General features: G+C 35.6%; 1 protein-coding gene across 3 annotated transcripts in view; it reads right to left on the bottom strand.

Annotated features, from left to right (window-relative positions):
- CDK8 (cyclin dependent kinase 8) overlaps window positions 1-18,546 on the bottom strand; it is a 96,631-nt gene that overhangs the window by 56,118 nt on the left and 21,967 nt on the right. The window lies entirely within an intron of this gene.

Here is an 18,546-nt window from a genome sequence, read left to right as displayed (position 1 = left end):
TAATGTCACACAGAAAAAACTTTTTAGATAACCTAGTCTAATCCCATTATTTGATAAGGGAAGTTAACTTGAAAGGAATAAAAAGACTTGTCCAAGGCTGCATAGTTATTTGTGGAAGACACAGATTCAGATATAGAGCTCCTGACTCCAAGCAATAGGTTCCTTTTGCTCTAATATGTGAACATAACACACATCAAATAAAACTTGCTTTCTATTATAAAACCTATTCTGGTATTGGTAGGTCAAAAAAAGTTAACAAATGAATGTATCCCTAAAGTACAAAATAGTTATAATTTAAAACATGTTATAGTCATCATAATCTGATAATGAATAACCTAGAACAGGTCATGTCCAAATACTTTCAAAGAGACTCACTCAACATTTATTTATTGATTTATTTAATTTATTTATTATTTATTGAGCACTTACTATATATCCAGAACTGTGCTAGGTTCTGGGAATACAACAGAATTCCTTCTTTTATGGAGTTTTCTATGTCCACTGGCCTAGACAGATAAACAATTAACCCACCATAATACAATATGGTAAGTGCTATAATAGAGTAAGTGCAAACCACAGAGGTTATCCAAAGGTTACTATGTTAGATGACTCAAGCAAAGACTTCTCAGAGGAAATGCCATCTAACCGAAGCCTAAGAGCTGTTCTCAAACCTTTTGGATTAAGAACCCCTTTACTTTCTTGGAAGTTACTGAGGACTCTGAAGAGCTTTTGTTTGTTGTATCTATCAATATTTACCATATGAGAATTTAAAAATGGGATCTAAGTCGAGCAAAAAAAAAGAAAAGAAAAATGAAAAAAAATTTTTTTAAAAGAGAACTTCTTAAATCACAGAGTACAAAATCACGTATCTACTAGTCACCACAGCAATGGTGTCATCACACATTACATCACCTCTAAAAGAAATGCACTGTACACTCATTAGAGTAAGAATGAAAGAAAGCAAATAATTTCACAGTATTATTATTAATATGAAAATAGTTGACCTTGCAGACTCTCTGAAAGGATCTCAGAGGCATCCAGGGATCCCCAGATCACACTTTGAGAATTGCTCTGTTTGTGTGTATTTGTAAGTGTGTATCAGTTAAAAGGGAGAACAGAGTGAAGGAATATGAGGTAAGACAAAATAAAGCATTTTAGGGAGAACAGATACTGTACATAACTGGAGATGAGACTGGGGTAAAATTAGGAACCAGAACATGAAAGTCTTTTTACTACAAGAACAAGAAGGGCTTCTTTAAACAAGAGAATATCAATTATATTTTATTTCAGGAATATGTCTTTGGCTGCACTGTGAATGCTTAGGGGAATTAAATACAGACAGGAGGCAGAAAGAACAGTTAAAGTTAATCAGTATTAAAATTATTCAGTGAGAGATGATGGTGGCTACTGAAGAATGATGTTTACTACAGGGAATAGACAGAGTAGAGAGAGATGCAGTAGAGCCAACACAGTACTTTATGATTGACTATTGGAGGTAAGTCAGAGATCATCATTTCTGCCTTGGCCAACAGGTTAATGACAGCATTATTCAACGAAACAAGGTAGGAGGGAAAGATTTGGGAGAAGAGGAAGATAGTTCCATTATGTGTAGGCTGGGTTTTGGGGACCTGTGAGACAGCTAAGTAGGTATGCCTGACGGCAAGCTGAATAAACACTAAAGTTCAAGAGAGGGCTGAAGATACAGATTTTCTGTAAATACCATAAACACAGTCATTGAAGTCATGAAAGTAGATGCAATGGGACCAAAAAGATTGTCAAGAATAAGATTTTCAAAATGGGCAGAATAGTAATACCAAAAACTGCAAAGAGATCTAATAAGATAAGGATTGAAAAGCATCTACTGAATTTAACAATGACGCAGTCACCAGGGGACAGTGGAGTAGGCAAAAACAGTTGCAGGGATGTAGTGGCAGAGTCTATATTGCAGAGGGCTCAGGAGTGAATGGAACAGAAGTTAACTGAGACAATGTACGTAGCTGACACTTTGAAGGGGAGAAAACAAGGAGTAATACACAAGGTTAAAGAATTAATAATTTTTCAAGATGGATGAGACGAGAATGCTAAGTGCTGACAGAAAGAACCCAGAGCAAAGGAGCTCCTGATACAGGAGTGAGAGGGAAAAGTCAAGAGAGCAAAAGACCCTGAAACACTGGAGAGAAATTAATTAGATTCAGGGCTAGAAAAAGAAACATCTATTTCAATTAATAGAAGAAAGAGGACAGAGAAAAGGATGGACACAGATGGAAAGAGGCAAAAAGCTAGGGGGAGTTCCCATTTTGATGACTTTCATCTTTTTCTAAAATGAGAGATGAGGTTATATACTAAACAGAAGGGCAGTGATAGGGTTGGAGATCTCAGTAGAGTGGAAGTTTGATTAAGCAAATTCATAACCTCTTACAAAATCAATTAAGTCCACTTAATACTTTATTATTTTAAATTGTTAAAACTTACATTGCTTTATTTTTGTTTTTACAACATATTTTATACCAAATCCTTAGTGGAGAAAACAAATCCCAGTAACATTATTTCTCTACAAAAAGATCTGTTGTATGACAATCAGCTTTATAACATACTCTCTAATAATAGTAAAGCACCATGCACCCTCATACAAGAAAGACATTAAGAATACGCAACGCTCATGAAGTCTGAATGATTTCTGAAAGAAAGAATATTTTAAGTTCACAAAAATAAAAGTGGGATCAGAATAAGTCTATTAGACACTTTCATGTGCATGGTTATTGATTTAACCAGATGATTAACCCAGCAGTACAATACATTCTGTTATATCTAGTGTTTGAGGATAATATCCTAGACTTGAGCCCTCCAAGGGAAAAGTGGGAAAGGAAATAATTTAAATCAAAGACTTACTCATTCGTCTCCTTAACACCTGCACCACCTTCCTCTTATTTAAAAATGGCCAAGTTAATGTAGGACAATTTCTCCTCAATGAACTAAAAAAATTCTAATCTTAATAAGTCCTCTCCCTCATGCCAAGTAATTACATGTTTTTTGCTTTATAAAAGTAAATTAATAGAAAGAAATGTGCAATGGGAAGAATGTCACATAACTTTAAAATTTTCAATTATAAAAAAGGCAAGCTCTACCTGAAAATCACCTAATGTACCTATATCATAAAACAATAGTACTATGTCATTTACACAGTACATTTACCTACCTATGCACACTCTTTTAAGTAAAAGACAACAAAGGAGATAAAGATTTGTTCCCTAGTTTCAGTAAAGATCCAGTGGAAATAGATTGGATGAATGAATAATTACAAGTTGAGCATTCCTTATCTGAAATGCTTGGGGCTAGAAGTGTTTCAGATGTCTGAATTTTGGGGATACTGGAATATCTGGAATCCAGGTGTAAACATGAAATTCATTTATGATTCATATACACCCTATATGCATGGCTTAAAGGTAATTTTATACAGTAGTCTTAATAATTTTGTGCATGAAACAAATTTTGTGTACACTAAACCATCAGAAAGCAAAAGTGTCACTATCTCAGCCACCCATGTGGACAATCTGTGGTTGTTTGGCATCACCTCACCATGATTCCTGACTTTGAATTTATATGCTACCGATAAGTCATCATTTTCTTACACTTACTCACATATAAGTACTTAAGAGTAAAAAATATGACATACCATTAAAAGTGTGAAAAAATAATGTGTTCGGGGTAACCAAGCAGCACAGTAGCATCACCAGAATACCTGTTTTCCCTTGGGTTCTCTGAATAGACTGTGCTATACGCCTGAGTTTTGACTGTAACTCATCACATGAGGTCAGGTATGGAATTTTCCACTTGTGGCATCATGTTGGCACAATGGAAACCGAATTGTGAAAGAAATTGAATGAAAGAAAGCTTCAGAAAGTCTTTTTAAACCTAGATTCTTAAGAAGTTTGTCAGGAAGAGGCAGGCACTGGGGTGACAAATCAGTAGTTACATGAGACACCCAGAAAGTGAAACAGCACATACAAAACTACAGAAGCTTGGAAAGGGTCCATCATGCTCAGAAAATAGCAAAGAGTAGAAACAAGTAGTTTAATATTAAAACATGTCACAAAGAAAGGGCTACCAGTAGCAGCCCTGAGGCTAAATGAAGAAATAGGCAAAGGTAAGATGGGAGATGATCTTTTATGCTACTTTTCTTCAAAAAGGAGTGTAAGAGTGTATGTACTTCTCTTTAAGGAGTATATAAAACAAATTTTGACTATGAGAAGAAAACATTACATTAAAAAAAAAATAAAGTTGAGGGGAAGTGTGTTGTGTAAGAAGACCAAAAGGAAGAGGATGGAACCCTGAGAAACACTTGCCTTTAAGAGATGAGAGGAGTAAGATGAAAATATAAAATAGCTGCAATGGAGTGGTGAAAAAAAAGAACAGAGCATGGTGGTTCATGCCTATAATCCCAGAACTTTGCGAGACCAAGGTGGGAGGACTGCTTGAGGCCAGAAGTTTGAGACCAGCTTGGGCAACATAGCGAGACTCTGTCTCCATATAAAAAATAAAAATAAAACAAGTAGCCGGGCAACATGGCATACACCTGTGGTCCCAGTTACTAGGGAGGATCACTTGAGCCCAGGAGTTTGAGACTGCAGTGAGACAGGCCTCTGCACTCCAGCCTAGGTGACAAATTGAGATCTTCTCTCTTAAAAAACAAACAAAAAAACCTCTGAGTAGTATTTTGGTAAAATAGAGCACTGAACACATACATCAAACCTCATTGCCTCCTAAAACCCTAATGAAATTATGGTAAAGGGAATTCTTAAGACATAAACCCATAAGGATGAAAACTGAGACAGAACACAGCATAAACTTTGGAAACTACAAAGCAAATAGATAAAAAGTAGCTGATTTAAGAGGATTCAAGGAAACAGAATCAGACACTGAGAGCGAAGAAAGCCAAAAACCAATGAGACTTACAAAGCAAAGTCCTCCAAGGCAAAGAATTAGGACTATGAGATACTTCTCAGCTGGCTGGATGGAAGATAAAGTTGAGGAAACATCCTCGAACACAGAATTGTAAGACAAAGTGAGAGAAATGTGAAAGAATAACAGGAAAATTAGAGGAGGAGTCCACGAGATACAAAACACAAATATTAGGAGTTCCAGAAAGAACAGAGAAAAGAGGGGAAGGAAATTTATAGAGTAATTCAAGGAAACTTTGGGAAGGATATGATTTGCAAAACTGGAAGGGTCCACTGAGTTCCCATTACAAAGACATGAAAATAGACCCACTCCAAGATACGGTATTTAGATATTTCAGAAAAGTGGAGACAAACAGTACACTTTACAAGCTTCCAATGGAGATGGGCAATAGGTAACTTAGAAAAGACTGAGAATCAGGAGAGCTTTGGTCTTCTCAAAAGAGTTTTAGAAGCTAGAAGTTCTAGACTTCTAGACCTATTATTGCATAAAATCATTAAATATTGATTACATTGTCAACAGATGTGGTTTGGAGTTTATGCTCTGTGTTGGAGTCTATTCTAGAGAATTACATTTTCAGCTATAATGACAAAAACATTCTGGAACAGTTAGCTAGATCAAGAACCTTGCATCAAAATATAAATCAGTGCACTGCTTCATGTAAATTAGTGCACGACTTCCTGGAAAAAGTCATGCGTTAAGGAAAACAAAACAGCTGAAATAATCACTATGCATAGTTATGTAGTAAAAATTGTGAATTACACAAAGCTAATGTGTTAAATTTAAGATTTAATTATCTTAATTATGTGACAATTTGGAAAGAGACCATACACAACTGTCACTGCATGCTGAGGTAAAATGGTTATTGGGGAAAAGTGTGTGAGAATGCAGGACTATGGAATAAAAATCTTAGTGACTGTGCAAGAAAATAAACCAGTTGGTCTCAGTGCTTTAGAGATGTGAACTGAACAGCCCAACTTGCTTTGGTGTGGTGGTATCTTTGGTATTTTCAATGACCATAGTACTTCCAATTAGGGAAAGAACATAAAAGTTCAAAAAAAGATGGCTCTTAAATATATATTCTTGGCCATTAGCCATATTTAAAACAATTTTTAATAAAATTTCATTATTTGAAACAATTAAAGGTCCTGACAATTATTGCTCTTACAGCTGTGTCTTCCAATAGGGCCTAGAACTATTTCTTACCTTTGGACATCATGATTTAAGTTAATGATTACTGTATCATTAGAAATTGTTCTTCTTGATTTAGGTCCCAAATTCAGAATAATAAAAAACTGATAAGATGTATTTTACACCTAAAATATCTTTGAATTCCTGGAATGGCCAAGAGGTAACACAAAGATTTACTCCTTCACCTTAAAAAAGGAAGTATAATTGAAATAATTAGATTTGGTCAACATTTTTCAAATGTTATTTACTTTAAAGCTATTGTGAAAACTCTTGTTTTTAAATTGATTTATTTGACAAATCAAAAGAGCAGTTTGGGCTCTGTAAATTAGTTATATGCAAATAAAATATACTAATGAATATATATTCAATGGTTATATACTTTAAGTTGGGAAGAGGCTGACTCATGCTCAGATATTAATATTAAAAACTGGTACAATGACTGTTTGAAATTGATTTTTGTTTCTAGGTTTCAACATCCTTGTCAATCATGGGCAATCATAGTATACTTGATGGTAGAAATCACCGGGCCATGCAGATTTGTCAAAGTTCTCACTGTTCATAATAATATGTTCTAATTCTCTGGGTAATCACTGAATCTTCAGAAATCAACTGTGAATTATACGTCAACAGATGATCCATTCTCATGCATTCTAATAACTCTGATTAAGATGATAATTTTCCAGAGCTGTTCAATCTTATCACTGATGGAAACAACCATCTTCCCTTGCTAGCTATTTAATCAGCTCTATATGCTCTCAGATTTGGTGACTGGCTATTTTTGAAGTGTCATTAGAGAAAGACTGCAATTGAAACACTCCATGGAAATGACTTTGCCAGATTCTGTTCTCAACTAATACAGCAGTAAAACTCCTTGGCTCCACAGCTCTCAATTATAGTACCACAAGATATCCTCAAATTACTGAAGGTCTGTCCCAGCCAGTGATCTCAATTTAAGGATTCTTAAGAATCTTCCAGAAGAAGATGATCTTAGAGAGAGATACATCTTCTACCTTTAGATCAAGAGGCATGAAAGACATAGCTGCTACTCATGACTCATGGAACAAGATCTAGATGGCCAGAACCAAAGATTACCATGCTTTAATTTACATGCTTTTTTTTTTTTAATATTCGAAGCTATTTTTTTCTCTCTGCTGGCTTAAACTTCCGAATTGTTAACAGACATATGTTACCTGTAAGAACAACACCCATGACTCCTAGTCATAATATTGCTCTGTGTGTCCCTAGTCACTCCCTGTACAAACCTACTATCAGGCCACAATTTGCTCATGATTTCACTGAAATATGCAATCAAACCAATGATTGTGGCCACTTTCTTTTCTAGCCACTCAACTTCTAAGTGACTCCTTAAATAGTAAACTAAAACTACTAAACAGGACAGACAGCCCCTATAATGTCACATCTAGGAAAGTCTCTGTCAACACCAAAACTACACTTGGGGATCTCAGCTCAGAAGTGGACTACAAACTCTGTTACTAGGTTATTGAGTATGAAGTGTCCAATTTCTTTAAGTACTAAGTTTGACAGTTGGTATCTCTGACATTTCACTTCAACATTTCTTGTTTTATGTTTATTGTCAAGGTACACCCTCAGTCTTGCAAACACATATTTTGGCTTGTGATTATCTTTCACATTTTTTGTAGAGCAATTTTTGTGAAACCATGGATAAATCAAGAATTTGTGTTATTTTCAAATATGAGTTCTGTTGTGGAACCAATACAGCACAGAAAGCTCAGAATAGCAATGAAGTGTTTGGGAAGGATGTGGCTAATAAATGCACAGTGTATTGATGGTTTGAGAAGTTCCGTTCTAGTGATTTTAATCTTGAAAATGAGCACATGGGCAACCTGAGACCAAGGTGGATAACGATAAGCTGAAAGCTGTAGTAGAGGCGAATCCATCTCAACCTACACGTGAATTAGCAGCAAGGTTTGATGTTACTATTCCAACAATATTGGACCACTGGAAACAAATGGGCAAAGAAGCTGGCTAGATGGGTTCTGCATGAATTAAATGAGCATCAGAAGAGAAATCGTCTCGAAGCTTGCCTTTGCTGTCATGACATAAAGGTGAATAATTTCTACACTGTATTTTTACGTGATGAAAAATAGATTCTGACAATTGCAAGTGTTCAGCACAATGGTTGGATAAAGTCCCCAAACCAGTCTAGAACAGAATATCCACCAAGAAAAGCTACTTCTTGAGATATAATAAACTACACTTTTGATCTGAAATCAGAAATTTCATATTCAATGCCTAATGTGGGGAGTTAGCTACACTCCCAGCAAAGAATTGGGTCCCTCAGGCAGGGGTCGTCGTCACAAAGGATAAGGAAATAACAGAAAATAATAGAATATAGAAAAAAGAATACACAGAGACGAAGGTACAGTTTATAAAGAATAGATTTATAAAAAAAGCGGGGGACTCAGGAGACCCCACAAAATGCTCATAATTTGTGGGGCCCCAATGAAATTTTACATCAGTATTTATGGGTACAGATTTACATAATAACAGGCAGCTCATTTTAGGTTCAAAGTCTCCCAAAAGTCTTCTACAGATCCTTTAATTAACTCTATGTGAACAAACAGTTACAAAATCTTTCTGGGACAAACTTCTAAGTTTTAAGATAGAACTGTCACTTTAGCAGAAAAGTTAAACAGAGACATAGTGGCTCCATATTTCTTTATGTAGTTATTGTGAATTGAGACAGTTCTTCTGAAGTCAAGCAAGAGCTGTCCCTTGGGCTAACTTCTTTTAGCCACAGGTGTCTCTCTCTCCAGCGGGCATTTCTTTGGTCAGCTCCCATCCAGTGGCTCCACGCCAACCTGCTTTGTCGTTCAAAGCAGGAGAAAGCCTCAGGTTTGAGACTGCAGTGTCACCTTGGAAAGCAGCTGCCACTGACCTTTGAGATGCCCTCCTGAGGCAGCTTTTGATATGCGAACCAAAACGTTCACGTACTCCTTCAGGGCAAAGCCTTGCAAAACTCCTGAAATCATTTCTGTCTCTAATATTATAGGGGGCATTTTCACAAATCAATATTTCTAAGGCGCAACAACCTAATAGTAATCTCTCAGCATCTGCAGTGTTACAGTGCTCAAATGTGATCTCCAGCCAATTTTGCTTCAGATGATTCGACAGCTAACTTTATAGCAACAACAAAAAGTATAAGTAAAGATCTGACTTCAGTCCAACAACGGATGAGCTTCTCTGAATAATCTCTTATCAGTGGAATTCTAGCAATGATAAAAAATCTGGATTTCACAGAACAATGATCTGAATACCTGAATGTGGCCAAAAAGAGGGACTGAAAAAGTGAAAAGAAGCCCAATTGATAATCAGATTGTGATACTCCTAACAGATTAGTACCAAGGTCAACAGGAAACAAAGTTTTGCCCAAGGCTACATCACAGCTGCAAAATGACTATATGAGTGGTTACTGCTTTCTCACCAATGAGTCCCTCGCTCAGCGTCATTCCTCCTACTCCTGAACAGAATATTGAGATATCCAATTACCAAACTGACCTCACTTCATGACAGTATCCAATCCAGAGCTGGTCTACTTCCCTTAATCTTTCCCTAGAATGATTCAGCCCAAGCCCAAACCTGAAAAAGTATACTTGCTCTTTGCCGTAGTTGAGATACCTCACACTTCCTCTGGTATGAGCTCTCCCTTGCTACAGCAGGCTAATTATTAATAATAAACTTTGACTATAGGTGCACTCCTGGTGGCCTTTATCATTTATAATGCCCTATAATATTATACTAGGTTACAATGCATTAGAGCAAATTAAATAACAATTCCTTTCATTTAAGTTGGATAAAATCTAGAAGAGTACATTCTAGCTAGTCATGCTGTATTTTGCTTAAAATCCTTTGCCATATTAACACGCTCTGCTCTTTTGATCATTCTGATGAATGAAATCCACAAGTTAATTTTCTGGTTAATGATGTGATTATTAAAACTATTGAGAAGTGCTGTGGTATGGGGGTTTTGGTGAACTGAGGAGCACATCTACCTCAAAGAGTATACCTATGCCTCCAACTATAGCTAGCTCTGTTCAACAGAGATGAAATGTTCTGTGTCTGCTCTGCTCAATACGGTAATCATCCGGCCCAGGGAGAATTGGGCACTGGAAATAAGGCTTGTGTGAGTGAGAAACTAAACTTTACATCTTATTTCATTTTAGTTAATTTAAATTTAAAAGACACATGTGGCTTAGCTGCTATTGCACTGAACAGCACAACTCTAGAAAACTGTGAATATTTTAATTGTTTTAGGATAAACCATAAATAATTTAATGGGAAATCTTCCAATTTTAAAATGCTGGTTCCTTACAAAAAAAATAACTGCTAATCTGCTTATCAAACAATCCGAATGTCCATCAAGAGAATAAATTTCACAAGTTATAATGAAATTTATAGTAATAAAATGAATAAGGTATAGCTACATATGTCAACAAGTATGTCAAAAAAACAATGTTTTTAAAAAGTTGCAGAGTAAGTACCATTAGATACCATTCCTAGGAAGTTTAAACACTCACAGTATGGGATACATACCATATAGAAGTATAATGGCATTCACAGAAAACATAACACTAGCATGTTGGTTACTCCTAGGATGAGGGATATAACTTTGATCAGGGAGGGTGTATTAGTTTTCTACTGCTGCTGTAACAAATATCAGAAACTTGGCTTAAAACAACACAAATTTATATTCTTACAGATTTATAGGTAGGAAATCCAACATTGGTCTCACTGAGCTAAAATGAAGCTGCCACTAAGGCTGCATTCTTCTCTGGAGGGTCTAGGGGAGAATCCATTTCCCTGCCTTTTCCAACTTCCAGAGGTGGCCATCCCCTTTGCTCATGGACCTCTTCCTCCAACTTCAGAGCAAGAAACGGTGGGTCAAGTTCTCACATCATATCATTCTGACCTTACTTCTGCTGTCACATCTCTTTCTCTGACTCTTCTCTTTCCGCTACTTTTAAGCACCCTTGTGATTATATATGGTCAACCCACATAATCCAGAATAATATTCCTATTTTGAGGTCAGCTGATTAGAAACTGTAATTCCATCTGAAACTTTAATTCCCCTTTGCTACATTAAAAGGTTTCAGGGATTAGGACATAGTCATCATGGGGGGGTACATTATTTTCCCTATCACAAAACAGTACTCAAGGAGCTGTGATTTTCTGATGTTTTATTCCTTAAGCAGAAGACTAAGGTGTTTTTATGTTTTTTATTGTATCGTTTTAGATGCCTCAAGTATGTTTAAATGGTTTTGATGTGAGACTTTCTTCTAAGACAAGTTTTTTAAACTTTCACAGAGCCATAAAATTTCAATGAGATCACACAGATCTCAGTGCAAGAGGCAAAGGGAGGAAAGGAGGGAAGAATCAAGGCCTTGGCCCAGCTCCAATATGAACAGATTCTCTTTTCATTGCCTTCTACCTTTCTACAGGACATTTCCTATGATAAGAAAAAAAAAAAAAAGGATTCAAATTGTCTTAAAAAACAAACTAAAAAGTAGAATATCACTAGCATTAGATTATAAGCAAAACTACAATAAAATAAGATTAATTTATATACTAGAAGTAAATAATTAGCAAGCTAACTCGGGATTTAATGATAGTCAAAAAAAAATATTAAGTCTTACAAAAGAACTATTGAGGAACTGAATGACACCTCTGATAGAGCCTTATAGGGCTCAGGAGATAAAACTGATAGTCCAGGGCCAGGGAGGAAGCAAGAAAGGGTGCTAGAAAATGCCCATGCCCTTTTGGTTGAGACCCTGAAGAGCAGTACTCAAAGAGTACTATGAATAAGAAGTATACTGACTCTCATAGGACCTGCACTTCAGCTTCAAATATCAAAGTCTGAAAATAGAATAATGTAGTCTGCCAGCTCTTTCAGGCACCAAACAAAAGTGCTCATTGTTGGAAGATACCATCTTCTAGGTATCAAGTTATTCCTCAACAACAATGTCAAACACAATGTCTAAAACATAATTTGAAAAAAATAAATAACCAGGCACATGAGGAGACAAGACAACTGGCAGAAACCACAAACACCAGAAACAGACTCATAAGGGCTCCAGATAGTCTATGCAGTCTTTAGGAATACATTATTCAAAGTGATAAGACTGAGAATTTTAATAGAGTACCCCAAAAACAGGACACAGATTTTTAGGGAGAAAAAAATTCTAAAACTGAAAAATACAATAACTGTACTTAATAACACAACTGATGGGTTTAAAAGCAGAAGTAGTATAGAAGGGATGATTAATGAACTGGGAGAGATACTGGAGGAAAATATTCAAAATGATAAATGGAATGGCAAAATGATGAAAACTATGAAGAAGAGGATAAGAGATAATACGATGAGAGGGGCTAACGTACACACAATTGAAACCCATACAGATGAGAAGCGGAGAGAGGAAGAGCAAGCAGGGGAGGGGGGGGAGGTAGAGAGAGAGCACATAAACAATATTTAGAGGCAATGGCTGAGAATTCTGTAAAACTACTGACTTCAAATTACCCATTCAGAAGCATGATGAATCACAGCAGTATAAGTAAAAAGAAAACCACACTTAGGCAATTCTTAGAAAAATTACTTTCAAAAACAAAGACAAAGAGAAAATCTTAAAAGCATCCACCACATTACCTGCAATGCAATAGTTGGTTAGATTGACAAGCAATTGATTTCTTAAAAACTACAGAAATCAGAAGGGTGAGAATATCTTTAAAATACTGGAAGAAAACAATTGCTAACCTACAATTCTACACCCAGAGAAATGTCCTTCAAGATTGAAGGTGAAATAGAGACATTTTTAGATAAACTAAAACAATTTGTCAACAGTTCCACATTAAACAAATACTAAAGGGTGTTCTTCAGGCAGAGAGAAAATAATTCCAAAAGGAAGCATGATAATGCAGGAAGAAATAAGAAACTGTAAAAGTGGTGGTAATTCTAAATGAATACCTACTTTATATAATAGTGATAATATTAATATATTATAAGGTATAAACATATAAAATTAAAATATAATTGTTAGTATTAAGTCAGGGATGGGGGAGTAAATGGAGTTAAAACCTGCTAATATTCTCACATTATTTGGGAAAAGGGTCCATACACCAACTAAGATTAGGCATTGGTAAGTCTGAAATGCATATTTTAATCTCTAGAATAGCAACAGTGTAGAATGTCCAAGTTAATAAAGGGAGGAAAATGGAATAATACAAAATATTAAAAAATGAAGGAAAAAAACATAAAGCCGGAAAGATAAATTAGAAAGCTTGAATGCCTTAAATAGTAGGTACAATAAATGTAAATAAATTATATGCTTGTTAAATTACATGCTTTTATATTTTAAAAATCTAACATATACTACATGCAAGAGACACAAATAAAATACAAGGATTTTAAAAGAATTAAAAGAGAAATGGTACACCATGGGAAACATCAAACCAAAAGAAATCTCGTGTAGCTGTGTTAAAACAGGCAAAGTAATATTTAAGTCAAAAGGCATTACTAAATTGTTTATAATAATAAAATTTCAACTAAATTTCACCTAATAGATACATATAAAAACATTACTCAGTAACTGCAGATTACACATGCTTTCTAAACACATATAACATTTATAAAAATTGACCATATCCTAGATCATAAAAAGCAAGTTTAACAAAGTTTCAGGAACTGAAATCATAGAGAGTATGTTCTCTCACTGGCCACAGTGAAATTAAGCTAGAAATCAATAATATAAAGAAAAATTAAGAAATGTATTTCTAGATAACCCAAGCGTCAATGAAGATATCCAAATGAAAATTAGAAAAAACTTTGAAATAAATAATGACATTACTATAAATGAAAATGTACAGAATATAAGTAAAGCTATAGTTAGTAAAGAAGAAAAATATTAGACTAAAAGGGGACAAGAGAAAAACTATGAGCCAAAGATAAACACACATGCATATATAAAACAGAAAAGAAACACTATATATGTATATGCATAAAACATAAAAGAAATATACACAGTCAATATAAAATATAAAGCGTCAACAATATCAAACACTGACTCATTAAAAATACTAATAAACCAGCTGGGTATAGTGGTATGTACCAGCAGTCCCAGCTACTTGAAAGGCTGAGGTGGGAGAATTGCTTGAGCCCAGGAGTTTGAGACCAGCCTGGGCAACATAGCAAGACCTTTAAAGTCTCTTCAAAAAAAAACAAAAACCTATAAGCCTGATAAAATTCTTGATTGGTCAAAGAATATACTGAGTTTAAGGTACCCATGAAACACCCAACTCGAGGTTTTAAATTGACAGTTAAGATATGTAGGTCTGGGTCTCAAGGTTGGAATGTGGCTTAGAGACATCTCTGCTCTGTACACTACTCTTCCTCCAACAATCTCTCTCTCTTAAATTACAACAACGATCTATCTTACTTCCTTGTCTCCAGACTTGTCCATCCAATCTATTCTGAGAGAGAGGGACCTTTTTAAAAGACAAATAAAGACAATTGTATATGATGAAAGACGAAACTGCAAAAAGCAGCTACAAGAAAGGATTGGAGTGATTATAAAATATCAGGAATAGAAACTTAGTCCTTGGCGGCCCAATTTCCTTACCTGTTCCATGAAAAGACCCTTCCAAAGGAATTGAGAACACTTTTAGAAACATTTAATCCAGGGCTCCCAGATCTATTAAATATATCAAGTAGTTTATATATAGGAAACTCAAATGCAAGAAATTGGATGAAAAATGTAAAGAACCTGTGGGTGACTTAAGAAACCTTGAATTTTATAGGAAACCAAAGAGGTTTGGAAAAGCTATAGATGCTGTGAACAATTTTTGGAAGGCTAATCTCCAAGTCTCTGTTTTGGAAATGGACTGGACTCTGACAATTCAGTTCTTAAGCAAAGGAGGACCCTACTGGAGAGCTTGCGGACAAATTCATTAACATCTGTAGATAGCATTCAGGAGATCCTGAAGTAGATGTGGCCAAGCTCTCTGCTCACTTTCTATGAACCACCTTATGCCAGAAATAGGTAATCTAATATGCAAGCAAAAACCCGATGGGAAAAATATTAATAGCTCCAAAGACAGACCACCAACTCCTCACAGAATAAGACTCAGAATACACTGATGGCTTTACACGGTTAACAATTAGATGGCCACACTCCAGTTATTAATCACCAGAGCAGGTAGTCTCTTGATAAAGACACTTGTAGATATCACAATGAGAAAGGGCACTGGAAAAACAACAGTTCTACTGTTAGCTAAGAAAGTGAAGGAAAGCAGGTAATCAAGTAAGGTGACACGATAGGGATTTTATTCATTCTATCCTTAAACCCACAAGAAATTTCTCTAAATATTAAAAAAAAAAATCTTGCAAAATCTGTATTGATACTGTTGCTCTAATATCAACTTTACACCCCAGCACTGTTACAGAACCTCTCCATTAGAGCCAATGAACTATTCAGATGGTAGCATCTCTAATAATGCTGAGACATTCCCCATATGCCACCCTTAACTCTAACCCTTAGGCCTTTAACAAAGGAATATTCTTTCCTCCTCTGTGATACCACATCAGGTAATTTAATAGGGAAGGAAAGAAATTACCAGATTAAATGTTCTCCTAATGGTCCTTTCCTTGAAATCCCCAAGGTCTCCCTAATTAAATAATCAGGTCATAGCTGATCTGGACATTGATTACCAGTGTCTCTTAATTTACATCAAGTCCACACGGAACATCTCTAGGAAGTCTGACTTTTTGTAGACCAAAACAAAAAAAAGTCTGCTGATAATGGCAGATTTAATGGGGCTGAACCCATCAAAGCTCAGACTGACCCTCACAACATCTACCCAAATTTGGACAATACCTTCTATAAGCAGAAGCTAAAAGAAGGACTAAAACCAACAGTTGAAAACCTAATAGAAAAGACTCACCATACTTCAAACTAATCCTTGTAACACTCTCATCTTCCTGATCAAAAAAACACAATGGAAAGGACATAGCTTTGTTCAGGATCTCAGGACTATAAATATTCATCTCTCATCTGACCCCCACTTTCCTACAGAATCACACTCAAGTATTACGTTATTTTCACCACCCCCTGAAGCTACATATTTCACATTTGTAGATCTGTGTCTTTCTTTACTGTCTTTGTAGAGCAAAGTAGTTAATACCTGTTGGCTTTGGGAAAATCAACAATACATCTGGATGGTTATGTCCCAGGGGTTTACTTCTAATTTTTCAACAAGTTCTCAACTAGTACCTCAAGGATCTTAAATTTCCCTGTGTTTCTACTCTAAACTAGTATGTGGATGACTTTTTGTTGTGTTTGAAAAATGAAATAATCTAAGATTGATTCCATTTTTCTATTTTCTAAGGACATAAGATTTCCAAAGAGAAGTTATAATTTTATTCGAGTATACAGTAGTTCCCCACCCCACCCCTCATCTGTGGTTTCAGTTACCTATGGTCAACCTCAGTCCAAAAATATTAAATGGAAAGTTCCAGAAATAATTCATAAGGTTTAAGTGGGATGGCATTCAGTAACATGATGAAATATCATGCCATTCCACCTGGGATGTGATCATCCCTTTGTCCAGCCTATCTATACTGTATACGCTACCTGCCCTCTGTCTTGGTTATCAGATCAAAAAACATAGTTATACAGAGTTCAGTACAATCCATGGTTTCAGGAATGTCCTTGGGGTTGCTTATCCTCTTGGATAAGGGGAAACTACTGTATTATCTAGTGCATGATTTACCTTAAGGAGGTAAATTCCTTACTCTGGACAGATCACAAACTGTTCAGACCTTCCTGAGGCATAGAACTAAGAGAAAAATCACAAAGATTCCTAGATCTCATTGACTACTGAAGGCAGTGGATTCCCATTCTTCTGTAATTGAATGATTATTAAAGGATTTAACCAAGTGCTCCATAACCAAACCTCTTCCCTGGGAATGTCAACATGAACAGATGTTTTGCAATTTAAAATGAGCACTTCAGCTACTTCCTACTCTGAACCTATCTAATTATCATAAACTTTTCCACACATTCATAATGAGAGATCTGAACAAGCCCTCGGTGCTCTGACTTAAAACTACACGGGAATCAGAGATCAAGTGCTTACTATAGTTTCTTTTGACACAGTGAATAGCCACGGCAGCCATACTATCGAAGGCTTCTGTTGACTTGGTTTAAGGGTCTTTAAACTCCAAGGTCATTCATTTTGTACAATCTTTCTTGCTTACTGCAAAGACAGATCATGTCTTAGCAAGGAGGCTTAGCTCATATAAAATCCTATTACTTTATCCCTCACACATTTCCATTCATTGTTGTAATACTTCATGGGTCATTCAGCCCATTGTCCATTTTTGCACTGCCTACGAGCTAAGAATGGCTAACAGATATTTGAAAAAATGCTCAGCATCAGCAATCATCAGAGAAATGCAAATTAAAGTATCACCCCATACCTGTTGGAATGGCTAATATAAAAAAAGACAAATGATAACAAGTGCTGGTGAGGATGTGGAGAAAAGGGTACCCTTGCACACTGTTGATGGGAATATAAATTAGTATAGCCATTATGGAAAACAGTATGGCAGTTCCTCAAAAAAATTTTAAAAAGAATCCCATTGCTGAGTATACAACCAAAGGATATGAAATCATTATGTTGAAGAAACATCTGCGCTCCCATGTCCACCGCAGCATTATTCACAATAGCCAAGACATGGAATCAACCTAAGTGCCCATCAACAGATGAATGGATAAAGAAAATATGGTACAGATACACAATGGAACATTATTCAGCCATTAAAAAGAAAGAAATCCTGTCATTTGCAACAACATGGATAAATCTGGAGGTTATCATGTTAAGTGAAATAAGACAGGAAGACAAATACCACAAGCTCACTTAGATTGGGAAGCTAAAAATGTCGAACTCACAGAAGTAGAGAGTAGAATGGTGGTTCTACTCTCCACTGCAGGGCTGCAGGGGCAGGGGGTGATCAAGGAGATGTTGGTCAAAGGATACAAAATTTCAGTTAGATAGGAGAAATAACTTCAAGATATCTACGCGCAAACAAAGTGACTATCATTAATAATGTACTGGACACCTGAAAATTGCAGGTAGTGTTTTCATAAAAAAAAAGACATGTAAGTTAATGTACATGTTAATGAGCTCAATTTAGCCATTCTACAATGTATATATATTTTGAAATACATTATACATCATAAATATATACATTTTTATTTGTCAATAAAAAAATTAAAAAACTATATCACAAAAAGATAAGCTATGGTATCCATGAAATATAAACCAGGTTATAAAAATATCTTCAGATGACAAATAAATATATGAAAG

The sequence above is a fragment of the Lemur catta genome, chromosome 13, assembly GCF_020740605.2.
Source record: "Lemur catta isolate mLemCat1 chromosome 13, mLemCat1.pri, whole genome shotgun sequence".
Classification (NCBI taxonomy): Eukaryota; Metazoa; Chordata; class Mammalia; order Primates; family Lemuridae; genus Lemur; species Lemur catta.
The sequence above is the reverse complement of the archived record's forward strand: the minus strand, read 5'-3'. Positions and strand labels throughout refer to the sequence as shown.